Source organism: Ailuropoda melanoleuca, chromosome 1, assembly GCF_002007445.2.
Source record: "Ailuropoda melanoleuca isolate Jingjing chromosome 1, ASM200744v2, whole genome shotgun sequence".
Classification (NCBI taxonomy): Eukaryota; Metazoa; Chordata; class Mammalia; order Carnivora; family Ursidae; genus Ailuropoda; species Ailuropoda melanoleuca.
In genome coordinates this window covers 51641494-51658797 of record NC_048218.1, presented here as the reverse complement: position 1 = coordinate 51658797, position 17304 = coordinate 51641494, and the positions used below count along the sequence as shown (strand labels likewise).

General features: G+C 37.1%; 1 protein-coding gene across 12 annotated transcripts in view; it reads right to left on the bottom strand.

Moving 5' to 3' along the window:
* Positions 1-17304, bottom strand: part of BBX (BBX high mobility group box domain containing) — a 260888-nt gene that overhangs the window by 128518 nt on the left and 115066 nt on the right. The window contains exon 4 of one of the 12 annotated variants that reach the window (XM_034657811.1): positions 16767-16920. The exons of the other annotated variants lie outside the window; for them this stretch is intronic. The gene's annotated coding sequence lies outside the window, so the exon portion shown is untranslated. The remainder of the gene's footprint in view (positions 1-16766; positions 16921-17304) is intronic. 12 annotated transcript variants of the gene reach the window in all.

The window sequence follows — 17304 nt, the reverse complement described above, 5'->3', positions numbered from 1 at the left end:
AAATTCTGCTAAAAACTTAGTGAATGTGCCTCCTTCTCTTATTAAACTCATTTAACTTGATTTAGGAAATACTCGTACTATTTTGAACTCCCACCTTGTTCTTCATTCAAAAGCACAGATTTATAGAGTTAGAACAAACTTTAAAGATTATCCAACTTAACTCTTTTATTGAAAGATGAGGAAAATGAAGTCCAAATTAGGAAATCTGCTCAAGGTTGCAGAACTCGTTCAAGATAAAAGAGCTGAAACCAGTAGTACATAGTCACCCCTGTGTTAATTTTTCATTTTCATTCATCACTGAGAAAGTCTAAAAGGTAACATTTCTGAAGGCAACTGGAGTTTATTCATTTAACGTTTTTAAAACACAAAGCAAATCACTGACACTCTTCACAAAATATAAAAACCTCTTTTCATTAAAATTCACATCATTAAATTCATTTCATTAAAATGACCAACAGTCACTCAGTGTTCACAATCAATATACTGAGCACCCACTACCTTGACAGGGACCTTGAAAAAAAAAAGGCTAAACAATATATGAGAACCAAGAAGGCATTCAGATGTGCAAGAGAATTCGTCACAAGATCCTAATATTCTCCTGGGAAGGTTTAATTAACTCGCCACACCATATTCCAACAGACTACAGTGCTTACTAACAAGAACACCAGAGCCTATATTCCTCCTCTGGTCCAGTTGCCCTTTCATATCATCCCGACTTCAACCTCCAAATAATTCACACCTTATTCTTAGGGGATATGAGCTTGAGAAATGGGAGACAGGAGGGCACAGCACAGATTCTAAACCACTCAAACTGTCCATGAAGTCTCTATGCCTGGACTACAAAGCATTTTCAATCTAGGTTCTTTCAATAAAATGCCACATTCACCTGTGCTTGAAAACTGCCATCATATTATCTTAGATCCCTTCTAACTCAAAACAGCACTTTTTATCCTATGTCTACAAAGTAGCCAGGACCTTTCTACCAGTCAAATTCTCCCAGTACCTACTTTTCAAATTGTGATTCAGAGTAAAAACAATCTTTCTCAAAAAACCTCTACTAAGAGTTACATAAGAACATATAAAATAGGGGTGGCTGGGTGGCTCAGTCTTTAAGTGTCTGCCCTCGGCTCAGGGCATGATCCCAGGGTCCTGGGATTGAGCCCCACATCGGGCTCCTCTGCTGGGNGGGATTGAGCCCCACATCAGGCTCCTCTGCTATGAGCCTGCTTCTTCCTCTCCCATTCCCCCGCTTGTGTTCCCTCTCTCGCTGGCTGTCTCTCTCTCTCTCTGTCAAATAAGTAAATAAAATCTTAAAAAAAAAGAACATATAAAATAATTAATATTTTATACTTGAGGAACTAAGGTGAAGAGATCCTTAAGGTCTCCTACAAGTGACTCCAAGACATCTGCGCTCATTCTCAATTCAATATTTCAGACAAGAGACAAAATTTCATCTGAAAGTCATCAAACAGGAGGCAGCATTTCCAACCCACCAAGTTTTAATGAGTTTTATCAATGGTCATAATTTGGTGTTCAGGACTTTCCCCAACCATATTAATCTTTTGTACCTACCAAGGATGAAGAGTTACAAGGAAAGACTTTGAAGATATAGGACTGACTTTTTTTTTTTTTAAGATTTTATTTATTTATTTGTCGGGGGGGGAGAGAGAGAGACAGAGAAAAAGAGACAAAGAGAGAGAGAGCACACAAGCAGGGGAGCCGCAGGCAGGGGGAGAGGGAGAAGCAGGCTCCCCGCTGAGCAGGGAGTCCAATGCAGGGACTGATGCAGGGACTGATGCAGGGACTCACAGGGACTCAACCCCAGGAATCTGAGCTGAAGGCAGATGTTTAACCAACTGCGCCACTTGAAGATACATGATTTTCAAGAAAAGGATCTCAGAAAACAATCATAAAATGAACCCGGATTTGTAAGTGCAATAAACTTTATTCTTTTAATACACTCTTCCATTGTGAATATTTAATGCCAGAGACTTATCAACACACTTTTTCTCCCTAAATATTTACAGCAACAGTATCTCAATGAGAAAATCAGTTTGCAGTCCTACAAGGATCTAATAAAACGTGTGAATAGTTTTATATTGCTGCACTCAATTTTACAGTTCCTAAAAGTCTTTTGAGACATCACTCTCAATATGCTCCTGGCTTTGTCCAATTCATTCTCTGGATTGATTTTCTTTGGGGAACCAAAAGCATTCACCGCTTTTCGCCAAAGACCGCACACACATAAAATTACAATTTTTTTCATCTTTTGAGCAATACTGAGATGTATCCCTGATCAGGTCAATCTTGAGATGAAGAGTCAATGTTTTCTCTGAGGATCAAAGAAATCATTTAAAAGAAATAGTAAGCATATTATCATTTAAGCTCTCTTATTAGCAGTCTCAGTTGTGTTTAGATTCAAATCTCTCCAAATTTCAATGTTAGATTACACTAGTGGTAGATTTTAAGACTTCAAGTTACAGACAGAAGTTCTTATTACGGAAGCCAAAATTGAATCCGAATGCTTATTTCTATTTCTTTAAGCAAATCAAATAACTTTTGTTGGGCAACTACAGACACTCAGTTGAGTCAATGAACATATTTCAGACAGCTGCTTCTTATTTGTGAACCTAAAACTATTTTTGCTTTAAGAAATCCAGGTTATACAAAAGAGAAATAAAAATCAGGATCCAAAAAAAAAGTTCCCACAAGAAACGTCCTCACGTAGTAGAGTTTGATGATGAAACAGCAAGCTGAAATATGTATGTAAATCTCATTTAACCAGAACACAACTAATAGATATTCCTCAACTAACCACATTTTGGGAGAAACTGATTCTAGGGTAAAGTGACAAATTATAAAAACAAGCTAACATCAATTAAAAAAAAAAATCTCAGGGGGGGCCTGGGTGGCACAGTCGGTTACGTGTCTGCCTTTGGCTCAGGTCATGATCCCAGGGTCCTGGGATGGAGCCCCACATCAGGCTCCTTGCTCAGCAGGAAGTCTGCTTCTCCCTCTCCCTTGGCCTCTCCCCCTGCTTGTGCTCTCTGTGAGTCACATAGATAGATAGATAGATAGATAGATAGATAGATAAAATATTTAAAAAATAAAAATAAAAACTCTCAGAAAGCCTTAAGCAGGAGGTAGAGAGGTTGCTGTTGATAGTGAGCAATTCACTGGATGTTAGTACCTACCCTTTTTCAGATCTCCAACCTCTTCCACATGGTATGTATGTATTTTTATACTAAAAACAGTTATTAATCATTAGAGTGATGACACTAAGATCGTTCTCTCATTAAAGAATAAACTTCACTCTACTATTAACAAGAAATTCAATTTACTAACTTTTCTCCAATGATCTACAAATATTAAAAGCTTTCTAGCTAACTTTCAATGAACAAAAAAATTAACCAAAATTCTTCTTTTCTAAACATTCCAGTTGATCCTATTATTTTTATTCTAGGAAAGTGGGACACTGATTTAATTTCTTGTATACTAAAATTACTATTTGGTAGGAAATACAATCTCCTCCTATTTGCTCTTCATTGATATAAAATATATTAATGACCCAAATTTTGTCAACTAACATTTTTCTCTAAATTATCAGAAAAGAGCATTTTCTTTTATGCTGTGATAAAAACACAGTTGTCTAATATATAATAACATCTGTATCAAATTCAAATTTAGGTGTATAGACAGACATACAGTTATGTATATAACAAAATGCATGAATAGAATTCCAATTTGGATCCATTTAATAATTCCAAATAAAGGATAAAAATCCAACAAGGATAAAATGTTCATCTGTTCTCCATTTCCATGCTTCATGAGTCAAAGCTAGGAGTATAAACAAACTGAGGGCTTCAGAGGGGAAGGGGGTGGGAGATGGGGACAGACCGGTGATGGGTATTAAGGACGGCGCATACTGCATGGAGCACTGGGTGTTATACGCAAATAATGAATCATGTAACACTACATCAAAAACTAAGGATGTACTGTATGGTGACTAACATAACATAATAAAAAAATTATTATTTAAAAAAAAGGAGTATAAACACTTGGACTTTGCAGTCAGATAGTCTTGGGAATGGATTTTTACCACTACTAGCTATCTAATTCAAGGGCCTCTGTTCATTCATCTATAAAAGTAGGCTAGTACCTACTTTATAGGAGGGTAAGAATAGACGCAGATAATACGGAAAACCCTTTCAGAGTGCCTCACATATCCTACAAATACGTAGTAAATATTTTACACATACTTAGTAAATATTTTATAAAACACATAAATGATTTTCTCACTTTTTCAAGTCCTTTGGTACCTCCTTACCCCAAAGATGATTACAGTAGCTTCTAAATCATAATCTCCATTCCACACTAATCTCTATCAATAGATTTATTCAGAGGCATGCTTTGAGCCTTTCATTCTCTGAATCCAAATTCTTCAATGGCACTTCACAGTTTACTCTCAGAATGTAATTCTTTAGGTCGGCATTAACCTCCCTGCCTCTCCTCACTCTCTCTCCCCAACACAGACATACACACACACACAATCTGGCTCCAAACTTCTTTGCCCTTCTCTTTATCCCAGAAGATGCATTCAAAGTCCAGCTCCCAGCACCTGGGTACTTCCTTGCCTCTCACCGCTTGCCCAGTGATCCCTTATTTAAAATGCCCCTTCTCCCTTCCTCTCCATGCAGGTCAAATATGATCCTCGGTAGAATCATCTCTCTCCTCCAAATTTCTTAATTCCCTACAGCATGAACCATAAACTTTCTTGTGACCCTCTTCTTTTAGTGATTATTTTATGATCAAATGATTATATTAAATCCATGACCCTTGGCCTCTTATTGTTTTAACCTCCACTCCAGGGACTTCCACATCATCATCAATCATTAGTAGTAGCCTGTTAATTAGAGAGTGAGTCTTCATTATCAAGTCTCCTACTGAAAATCACAGATTTAAATCCTATAACTTGTCCACAGTTCATCCTTGCCGTAACTAGGAAGTCTAGCTGGAAAGGAGGGGGTTAGGAAGGGTGGGGTCCCTCTTGGTCTTTAAAGTGCCCAGAAAAATGTAGAGGCATAAACAGGAGAACACAATCCCATCACGATTTCGCCATCCTTACTAAGTACAAAGAGTAAAAGAGGCAGAACCTTTCAATAAAAAGTCTTTGAGATCATTTAAATGCAAATAGTGGCCAACAGGTCACCAAAAAATCTCTGGCACAGCTTTAGAAGTTTGAAGCAAAAAGAAACGTACTCAAATGGATCCTTGAGTAAGCTCCAGTAAGGGGAGAAGAATGGCTGTCTCGATGAGCTTTAATCCTGACAGAACAGCTGACTGGATGACTCCATTCAGAAAATCAGACCCACTCCTCCTTCCTGGCCTTGAGATCTAGCTCTTGGACTCAAGAGCTCTAGAGCGCCACCTTCCCTAGGTCCAGAGTGGTTGATTCTTAGCAAAGGCAGGTTATTAATTGATGAACACACAATACAGGCAGCTTGAGACTGGCAGAAGAGTAACACTGCCATCTAACCAGTGTTAAGGGTTGAGCAACAGCAAATAACTATAAATGGATGAAAACAGCAGCCAAGATTCCTCTAAGCTCAAAACAAACCTTAACCCTAAGGGCAATGATGCCATCCTTCAAATGAGACACGGTGGTTGGCTAACACAGGAGAAGGGAGTAAAGTGTCCACTGGCTAAGCAAAAAAGAAACAGATTCTGAGTAAGATTCGGTGGAAGAACTATACACAGAAGAAAACCGTATTTGTTAATCTTTACCAACGCTATGTTAGGTGAGCTTCCTCGAGGAGTCCCGAGTCCACAAGGCACGAAGAAACAAAAAGAGTGTGGGTGCTCTACTTTCTGCTCCACTGTTTTTATAAAAATGACTCAGTGATTTATTTTTCAGATTTAATAAAACCTAGTTAAGCCCTTTAGAAACGTGGATTTTGGAGCTAAGATAATGAATGGCAATATACTGGGAAATTAACTTCAGGAAAACAGAGAACGTTAATCACTTCTCCTTCTTCAAAATGATAGACCTATCTGAACATTTCACTGTTTTTGTAAACCAAAAATAAACTACCAGACAAAATGAATACTGTCATTCCAGCAGCACCTACATTTGAATGAAGTTATTCAGAACTATTTTAAGGATGCTTTTCAGTAATATAGATAAATTTAGATTTTATATAATCACACAATTAATTACATGAAGCCCAACTTTGAATTTACTTTTATATGTATTACTAACTTTGCTGTATAACAGACAGTAAAAATGAAATGTGTAGTTCAAAGTTTATCCTTACTCTAGCATTTAAAAATGCCTCTTTCAAGTTAAGCCCATTCAAGGCACAATCTGTAATAAATGCATTTCCTAGATTCTGAAAGAAAATTTTATATCAAATGTTTATGTATATTCATAAACTTTCTACTATATTTAAGGACACTCCAACTTATTAACACAATAGTGTATTTTTAACATTTGCTGCAACTTAATCATTAGAGAATATACAGTTTTCTTTCAAAAAACTGCAACTAAAAACAAGAATACTAAATGAGTACTCTAGGTTTCCTGAAGCACTTTCAAGCCTATCTAAATTAATAAAATACTAAGTGAATTAGTACTAAAAAAGAGACTTTTATAACTGATAATTTAAAATATTAATGTGAATACTTAACAGGTCAAACCTTTTACATTAATCAAAGACACAATTTAAGACTGGTTCAAGTGAGTATTCTCCTACCAGTAAAGTTTTCATGTCAGGTAATTTCTCCCATTTTTCCCTTAGAAGCATAAAAGATGTTTCCTTGCATTCCTGAGGAACAAAACATATAATCTGTTCCTCTAGAGATAGGATGGTATTAACTGCTTCTTTTGAGAATAGAACATCTGGCATAATGTGTTTTTGTAGAGTTTTGTCAAGTAAGCAGTTAGGAGGGGTGAATTATCACAGACAGTCTGGCTTCTTGCTCTTCATGGCTGGACAGCCCAGTAAATCTTGAGCCTTTCATGTGCATGGAGGCTGGAGGTGGGTGGTTAAGAACTGCACTTTCAGTAATGAGCAATTTAACATTTAAAAAAAAAATACAAAGATTTTTAAAATTCCAAATCTGATTTAGAATTAAGTTAATGTTATTAAAAATAAATCCTTCATCAAAGAAGTTTTCCTCCTTTTTCATGCTTTTTGGTTACAAAAAAAAATTTTTTTTTTTAAGATTTTATTTATTTATTCATTTGACAGAGATAGAGACAACCCGCGAGAGAGGGAACACAAGCAGGGGGAGTGGCAGAGGAAGAAGCAGGCTCATAGCGGAAGAGCCTGATGTGGGGCTCAATCCCATAAAGCCGGGATCACGCCCTGAGCCAAAGGCAGACGCTTAACTGCTGTGCCACCCAGGCGCCCCTGGTTACAAAATTCTTAACTTATTCTCTTCTTAACCTAAAATTTGCCAGACTTACACAGGATTTTTCACAAAGCAGATTCATAACATTGTGACAAGATTACATTGTTTTGTGCTCCTGAATAAAAGTCAGAAAGAGTCTACTTAATCTTGGTTCATGGTCAAACACACAGGTCTATGGCCAGGACCCTCAGGAGTGACTACAATTTATAGAAAGTTAAGACAGAGTTTGTGCCCCCTGCTCCATGTGGTCTGCTCTCTGGTGTCTTTTGCCTTTGATCCACAGAGTTCAGAGGCAGTCACAAAATGAAATCTAGGGGCACTGGTGTGCCTCAGTCGGAAGCATCTGCCTTCGGCTCAGGTCATAATCCCGGGGTTCTGGGATCAAGCCCCATGTTGGGCTTCCCTACTGAGCGGGGAGCCTGCTTCTCCCTCTGCCCCTCTCCCCTACTCATGCTCGCCCACTCTCGTTCTCTCTAAAAAATAAATAAAATCTTAAAAAAAAAAAAATGAAATCTGGACAAGTAACACAGAGTCCCTGCAATAGCTTTGAGAAGATGGAGTAAAAGAAGGAAGGGAATGAGTTCAGGCCCTCACTTGCCATTCACCTGGAGTTGAGAATCCCTAGCAGAGAAACTACAGGAGAAAGAATGGGCAACTTGCTTCTTCTAGCACCAGATGAATACAGACCCACTGACTCCAAGGGAAGGCCCAACAGTAAAAATCAACAGCGATTCAAAGATGGTAAATGTACTAGGAGAAAAGACATGGGGTTAAGTTGTACAGCAAATAACAAACGGGAAGACAAAGTGCCCTGGACCCAGCTGTGGGGCTGGAGGAGGAGGAGGAACAAGGGGGCACAACTCAAGGTTTTAACACTGAATAATGCCCGGGTAGCCTGGTGATTGAAATTGGGAAGCCAAAGGTATTCCATACACTTTTACAAAGAATGATAAATGTATTCTTTCTCTAGAACAAATCAACCCTAAATAACAAAGAGAGGAAGGGAAAATTTGATGTATGCCCCACCTGCTGTGGTTACGGGAGACAATGACTGACAGGTTGTTCTGACACAGTCATGGGCCTCAAGCCCAGTGAGGTAAATGGGTTCGGATTTTGGTAGCGGTGCCTAGACATCCAGAGAGAAACGAATTTTCATTTCAACTGAAGACAGAATACAAAATGCTGGAGTCGAAAGGAATCTTACAGATCACTGGTCTACTACTCCCATTTTTCAAAAAAAAAACCAGAGTGGAGATAGGCAAAATACTGAGATCAATCAACTAACATTATGGGGCACCAAGTACAGAATATCAGGATGGAAGAACTGTGATACGGAAACTGGAATGGATGGAGAAGTATAATCCCATACAAAAGAATCACTGGCTGAGAAAAACAGAAGTGGGCAAAGGTCAGAAAATGGGAGAGTGGCAAATACAAGCAGAGTCATTTACCAGAGCTTTGGGGACTTCCGCAGTGCAGAACAAAACCCAGGTGAAATCACTACAGCTTGCAAATGACCCTCTGAGGGTCACTCTTTCTCTCTCTCAACAAGAATTAAGGAAAACAGAAATCAGTAAAAGATGTGTACATTTCTCTGCCCAAACTGTCTTTAGAAGTCAGGAACAGCTAACAATTTTCATTTAACATAAGAGAACATCACATTATTATGATGTGGTTTTCTCGGGAGAAACAACTTAGCTAGCAAACACACCCAGCTATTTCAGGATGTCTGACTTCAGTGAGTTTGAGAAAAGGTACAAGCGACAATTGGAAAACTGTGACAAAGAAAATCAGCTGCTGCAAAGGATAAAACTAATTTTAAAAAAATAGCTCATCAGGGTTTATTGTGAAGATGGTGTTATTTGGCAACTTACAGAATTCTTTCAACAAAAATCCAAGCATTTTAAAGAACTGTAGGAAAACACATTGGACTAGAGGGAGTATAGAATGTAACAAGTTCCATGGAAATCCGTTTGCCATTCTCACGTAGAGTTCTGAGGCTGGGCATACCCGTGACCCAGCAGCTGCACTCCTCAACAAATATCCTACAGAAATAATATGCACAGCAAGCGGCACGAACAGGATTCCCAAGAATTTTCCCTCTCAGCTTTATCTCTAATAACACAAAATCTGGAAACAATCTAAAATGGCCATCAAAATAAAGTGGATAAAGTGTAGTATTTCAGACAATGAAGTAAAACTGTGATCGTACGTGAATGACAAGAACAAGCAAGGATGACTCTCTAACACGATGCTGGGCTGCAAAAATGAGATGGCGCGTAAAAAAAGAGTATTATATCACTTGTTTAAAATTCACAAATAAAAACAATGCAGGGGATACATAAATATGTGAAAAAAACGATAAAGAAAATCAAGGAAGTAATAAATTCATCATCTAGGACTGGGCAGGGGGCAGGGCGGGGCATGTTCAAGAGAGGCAAGGGAATGGGGCCAGGGACAGCTCTTTCTCCTAAGTCAGTAGTATGTACTCAGTTATTCCTGTTAATATTATTCTTTGTATCTTATCCCCACGTTATAAACATTCTCTGTATATATAGCATTTTCTGAATACTATGGGGTTGCTTCTATTTTTAAAAAGCTCTCAGAAATTACTGTATTTTACAAACTACTTTAAAGATGTTTTTAAGTGTCTGCAAGTAATAAGCAGTACCTATCATGCACAAGAATTTAAAAGATTATTTAATTCAGGTTAACTATTCTGAGGTCAATGTTTCCATCCTTAGTTTTCCTCTGAGGAAATGGAGATTCAGTATTCTGTGGACGACCCAACGTGACACAGCTAGCCAAGGTTCCCAACTCTGAAAACCATAGTGTGTCTGTAGGTAGGACTATCTAAAATATAGGGCAAAAATAAATTTCTAACACAAAAACAACAAACGTGTTACACTGGTTTACTATTTTAATTCATCTTCATGTTTACAGCGCATCCCTAGATCATATCCCAACAGCATGTCCAAATTTTATGGCACAGGAACCTCTCCATTATTTCGTAGTCACAATTTACCCTTCAACTCCATAAATTCTAAAACTGGCAACAGATACCATGTATGTTTACGGAAAGTCTCAACTTGGCTGTACTTCCTTTCGTAACCTGAATTTCTCTAAGACTGGGAGCTGAAGGAAAGTTCGCTGTTGGTAGGCTGAAACTTTGGCTCTTATCTCACTACCCTTCCATCAGGGATTCCCTCACAGGCAAGCCAACATGCTGGCCAAGCCCCACAGGAATTACTCACTTCCACCCTCTCTTTCCTCATCTTTCTTCCAACCATACTTCAAAACCAAATTTTAAACTCATGCAGGAAACCTGATAAATACCACCTGGTGTTCTCTACTGCCTTAACTCCGGGCCTCTGCAGCACCCATACAACACATCTATATAATTATTTGTCAGCTTTTTCTTTTGTTGTTTTCATTCGCATGCATGTCTAGCCTACAAGAACCTCTACTGAGAAGAGGTTAATTTATTTCTTCTGAGCTGTGCCCTGACTCATTCTTCTTTGCCCAAGGAATCACCAACTGTGCTCTGTTAACAGTAGTCACTTAGTAAATGCTGATGGACTTACTACAGGAGAACAATGCGCCTCTGGTATTTCTCAATATCCCAGGGAATCCTCCACATCTATAAACATGCTGGAGATGATACCAGGTACCGCTAGAGGCTTGGGGTCTTCCTGAGGGTGCCTGGGACAAGAAAAACACAGAGAGAGACCAAAGACAGTCAGGAGAAACACAGAGAGAGGAAACATGGAAATAAACAGAGAGTAAAGTGTAAGAGGAGCGAAAGAGTCAAGAGTTACAGAGAGATTAAGCAGCCAGAGACACTCAAGAGACAGGGAAGAGGTTGGCAATCTCACTTTGGATTGGAAACTACATTTATCGTATAACAGGTACCCCCGTGTTACTACATTTATGACATAATATCCATTTCAAAGTTATTTCTAAGGCTTTTCTGAGCTTAAATCACCTACTAAAATTTGTCTTTACAGTCTTATTTTTGGAGATACACACACACAGACACAAACACAATCCTCAAAACAACCCAGTTGTAAATTAAAAAAAAAAACTTTCCCCATTTTCCAATTTATAAAATCGTTACTTCAGAGGGGTACTGTGACTTGCTCAAGGTTGTAAAGCAAAAACCTGGTAACTGGGGCCCTGAATCTTCTGATTCCAAACTCCAGCGCTTTTTCTGACATCTCATGTTCCCCGTTAGAAATGAATCCTACATAAATCATGTAAATCCAAACTACACATTCAAAGTAAAATTGTCTATCTTTGAGATACTGAACTACTCAGGTTACTCACTAGGAAACTACCTCACAGCTTCCTTTATTTTAAAAATCTATCAGAAAAAATAAGTCATAATGAAAATATACCAGAATAATAAGAAATTTCAAATAGAAATGAAATTAAGTGAATGTGACTTGACAGAATTTTAACATTTAAAAAAGGAGCCAGAGTTAGTTCACTGCTTTTACAATTTGGTAATTTCAAAGTCTTAATGATTCAACACATTTCAGCTAAAAGATTTAAAAAAATGCTCCACATTTCAATGAATTCTTAGATTGAAATACTAGTAAGCCTGTCTCGAACTTAATCTGTCATAATGTCTCACCTAAAGTGTATACTGCATGCAATCCGATTTCAGGGTACCATAGAAGTGATTTAATGCATCACTCTTTCTAAGCCTTGATGTTTTCTCTTGAGGGATACTTATACTCTTCTAAATAATCATGCCCTTTTGAAAGCAATGTAATTGCCAGAAAATCTCCTTTGATACAAGGGTAAGCATGTTATTGGATTTCACAGCAAGACAAGGTAATAAAAACACAAAGAAATTTCTATTTAATTGTGCACTGGTATATTTTTCTATGTTCAGCAATTTTTAAACCAGAAATTTTCAAATAAAACCTAAAGTATAGTACTGCTCTGCCCTCTAGTGACTGGCTAGGTTTTGTTAACAACATGCTTTTATTTATTTAAATTGCTTTTTGAGCAATACTTAAGAATTTTTTTAAATACACATAATGGCTGCTTTATCATCATTTGGATAGTGAACAAAGTACTAGTCAACTTTTCAGATACAGCTTATGGATGCGAACACAACACAGGAAAGAGATACAATTTATTTTCATTAAGGATGGTAAACCTAAGTATTGCAAAAAAAAGTTAATATAATCTATTCCAGTCCTTATTCATATTTTTATGCAATTTATTTGGGAAGGTTAAAGAATTCCATTCATGTTGAAAACTTCACAAATTTCATAGGTATAAATCCTAAATTGGTTAATTCCATTATTTTGGGGACTGAGATATCAAGGTGAGTGATACTATACATACCACATACAGATGAACAATTTTCTACTAATAGAGCAAAAATATGATTAATACAAAACTATACTGAACATCATTTACCCTTTTTCATTCAAGTGGCACTTTAGGATTTTCCTGAACCTCAGTGTTGTCATTAGGAAATTAACTGTGACTTTATATATGGAAAAATTAATTAAGGATCCAGGTAAGACAAGAGTTATCATACAGAGATGCACCCTAGTATTTCAATGAAGGGAGTCAGTTTCCCACTTCAACTGCCATAACCTTCATACAGAGAACTGATGCATTTCTACAACAGCATTTCTACTCTAATCCCAAACATACTACTTCTGTGTCTATACACCTATGTAAAAAATAAACATTACAATCTACATACATGAAATGTAAAACGATACCTGAATATGTGAAGCTAATCCACGGATAGTATGGTGGTGTGGTTAGGAGCGCAAACCCTGCAGCCAGACTACAAGAGTCTGAATTCTCGCTCTGCAAGTTATTGGCAGTGTGACCTTAGGAAGATCAATACCCTCTCTGTGCTTCAGTTTCCTCACCTACAAAATGTGAATAAAAGAGACACCTACCAATAGAAATGTTTTATATCTTGATAGGTATTTGGGGTTACAGATGTGTATGCATTTATCAAACTCAAGAGAATGTATATTTCAGATTTGTGCATTTCACTGAATTTAAGTTTCTTTCTTTTTTTTTTTTTTTAAGATTTTATTTATTTATTTGACAGAGACAGCCAGCGAAAGAGGGAACACAAGCAGGGGAAGTGGGAGAAGGAGAAGCGGGCTCCCTGCTCCACTGGGAGCCCTGCTTCTCCCTTTCCCTCTGCCCCCCCCATACCGCTTATGCTCTCTCTCTCACAAATAAATTTTTTTAAAGAAGTTGTACACAAATAGCGAACTACAGTCAATAGGCATCCTGAAGTATTTACGAGAGGGATAGTAATGTCTTTAATTTACTTGCAAGTGAGTCAAAAACAAATTGAATTGGTGATGGCTAGGTTACAGATATGTAATAAAATAACGGAAATGTTAATGGTCAAATCTAGGTGGTGAGCACACGAGTGTACAATGATGTTCGAAAAGTTCATAATAAAATGTTGAGGGGAAACGTATCTACCTTTCATAGAGCTGATGTGAAGATTAACTACGTATGTAACAGTACTAAATTCCCAGAAAAGTATCTGACAACCAACAATGGCAAATGGCAACATGTTTAAGCAAATCAAAGTGATCTCTTCTTCCCTAGTTGTAGGGGGAAAAAAAGGAAAATAATGAGGTGTTGAGCTCCCAAACCAGAGTGAGTACTTGCCATCAAGAGTGTTAAAATTCAACTTTCAAATAATTCATAAAACTGTATGGGCCATGCAGAGAACACGGTCTTGAAAGTCAGAAAAAGCTGATCAGAATCCTGGTTCTGTTTTTAATTAGCCAAAAAGCTCAGACAATTTATTTCAATATTCTGAGCCTCAGTTCCTTCATGTATGAAACGGGAATAATGATACCTACACATCTAAGAGTCACTGTGAAGATGAGAAAAAATACACTCTCACACACATGTACACAACAGAGAGAAAAATGCAAATAACGACAAGTGCAGTTTAAAACATTATAATCATTACTACTACTTAGGGTGGGTCTTGAATCCCCTTAAAACTATTTTCTGCAGATGGAAACAAAAGTCACCACGTACCGGATTCTACTCTAAAAATTTCATATGCGGGTGGCCTACTACACCGAAGCGTTTTCGACAGGATCTTTATTAAACCAGTGGGCCTCATATAAAGCATCACTGTACTTAGTGTAAAAGAAGAGCTGGCAATGATAGGGAATTCATTACTCATCCCTCTGTAACGTCAATTATAACATAAGTCCTACGGGAGAGGCATTTACAAAGTAGTTTGCTGATGATATTTTAGAGAAAGTCATTGCAGTGCATTTGAGAAAATGATATTAGCACCTGGATAAGTTTTGATTTGAAACAGTCTGAGATAACATATTTTTTAAAAAGAATATTAAAACTACATTTATACAAGATGAGTTCTATGCTCCCAGGGAGTGGATTTTGTAAGTCATTATAGATTACAGTGAAAACAGTGGCCTAACATAGTTTCAGCTAAAAAGAAAAAACCAAGAATGTGGCAATAAAACAGAGAATACTGCAAACACTATACAAAGTGGTTTCTGCCTTGATCACTGTACAAAAAATGCTTTCTCTAAAGGACCCCCGAATCACCTAACCCAAACACTGGGGACATTTAGAGGTCTCTATGTTTTTCAACATTTTTGTTGAAAATTCTTCCCCATCTTCTTTGGTACTGTACTCTATTGCTCCCCCCGCGCTGATCTGATTGTTTTTCTTTCCTTCAGATTTCTCTTAATAAAGAATACGTAGGTGTTTTCCAAAGTTCTGTCTTAGCCGTATTTTCTACTTTCACCAATATTCAGTTTCAGCTCTACCTCTTTCTCTTAAGCTCTATTTATCTTTAGCCTGAATCTCTCCCAAAACCTTACCATCAATCTGTAACTACATCCTATACATAATCACGTGGATATCCTCTCTGCATTTCAAATCCAATCCATCCTAAACTTTATGTCCCCCTCCCCAAAATCAGTGTCAACTACTCTCTCTCTACTGCTGGTAGCAGAACTATCTGAACACCCATGCTTAAACTAAAAACCTATCTATGGCTTCCTTTTCAACACCCCCACTTCTTCCTTCCCTCTTATGATCCCTCTACAGTCCCAGCACAAGGTCAGGCTGTTTCCAAATCCTACAGATTAGTAATTTGGTTCAAGTGACAGGACAGGATGTGTATTCTTTGAGAAACACAATGAAGGCTAAGTTTACAATCACTAAATACACCCAGACACACATACACGGGCTGAACAGTAGTAGGTATCAAGTGTTTGAGAACATCTTCATTGGAGGAATCCTTAAAACTGAGTATCAATTTTTGCCTTGAAAACTGGAAAAAAGATTTATTTGATTTTAAGAGTTGAACATGTCAATCTAAAATATTTTAAACTGTATCCAGACAGGGTATAACCTTCATCATGTCTCTCATGGCGGTCCCATTTACATCTTCTCTCTCACATGGGTTCCAGCCAGAACAACAACTTCTTCTTACCTAAGATGTGGTTAAGTCCCTTAAACCAATCTTTCCAACGTCTACCTCCTCTTTTCCCCTCCAATCCATCCCTCTTGTATCATCTGCTCAAAACTTTTCAGTGGCTCATTTGCCCTTTAAGGAGGAAATAAGTAAACTCACTCTGACATTCAAGGCCCTCTTATATCTGGCCTTTCTAGGTTTCCCATTTTACCTTTATATACATGCCATCCAACAGGCAAAAGGGGTCTATTCACTTTCTCCAGACTTTTGTATTCTTCCCTCTGGGTAGTTTTGCTTGATATTCCTACCTGGGATTTAGACCTTCCTCAACTCTAAATGAAGTCCCCACTTTCCTGCTTAGAGTTCCCCTTCTATTATCATATTGCGACTCTGACATTGTCTAACATGTGGACTTCACATGGTAGTTCCAGTAATTATTTATTAAGCAAACAAAGGAACAGAAAATATATTACTTTATCTTTAAACAAAACATTTTTCCAGTAAAATCACTGAAGGCAGTTCAGGTTTGAAAAAGAAATAGAACAGAGCTGAAGAAAGAGTGCAAATACTCTCGTAGGTGGGCCAGAAAGATCTAGAATTTCAATATACACTAATAATTTTAAAAGTATGTAAGAAGTCTGTAAGATCCATGGTTGTTATGGTTAGAACGTACACGTATTCAACTAGAAAAGGCAAAATTGCTATAAAAAGACAACAAACACCTAACATATACATGCTAACTGATAGAGCACCTTTTAGAAGGAATCAAGGTATTTGCATAGATGATTATCCTCAAAACAAGTTTAGATATAGTAATTACAGAGATAATCAAAGTTAATATATATGTTAATTATGGATATATTCAAAATTAATATACCTGATATTAGATAAAAGACCAAGTTGTATTAGTTCATGCCCATCTGAACGAAAATCAGAAAGTAAGTACTTTCACAGAGTCAGCATTTTCCGCAGGTGTAGAAAAGTATCTTCTTCTCTTGGATCAATGAATTGTGAAATGCTAAGCCAGTGACCTAAAAATGAAGGGAAATTTTGCTTTTCTAATTTATGAATAAATGAGCAGAGTCAGCTCATGACTATTTAACTAAAATTTTTAAAGTTTTTTATAGCTATCAGGTTAAGATAATCAATTTATGAATATGGCTGTCATACTTTAAAAGTCATTAAGAATTCATAATACATTTCCTTGTTTTGTTAAGATAATTACAGTCTTGGAAGAAAATTATGTAAATTATAAAAATTTACTGTTACGCTTACATAATTTATTTGAGGTAATAATTTTGTTAATACCAAGAGTATAAAGTAATAGTCCTAAAATAACTATAATCCACTGAATGATAGAGGACTTATCTCTTAATATTTTCATAAGTTTGAGCTTTGATTGGGCTTTAATAAAA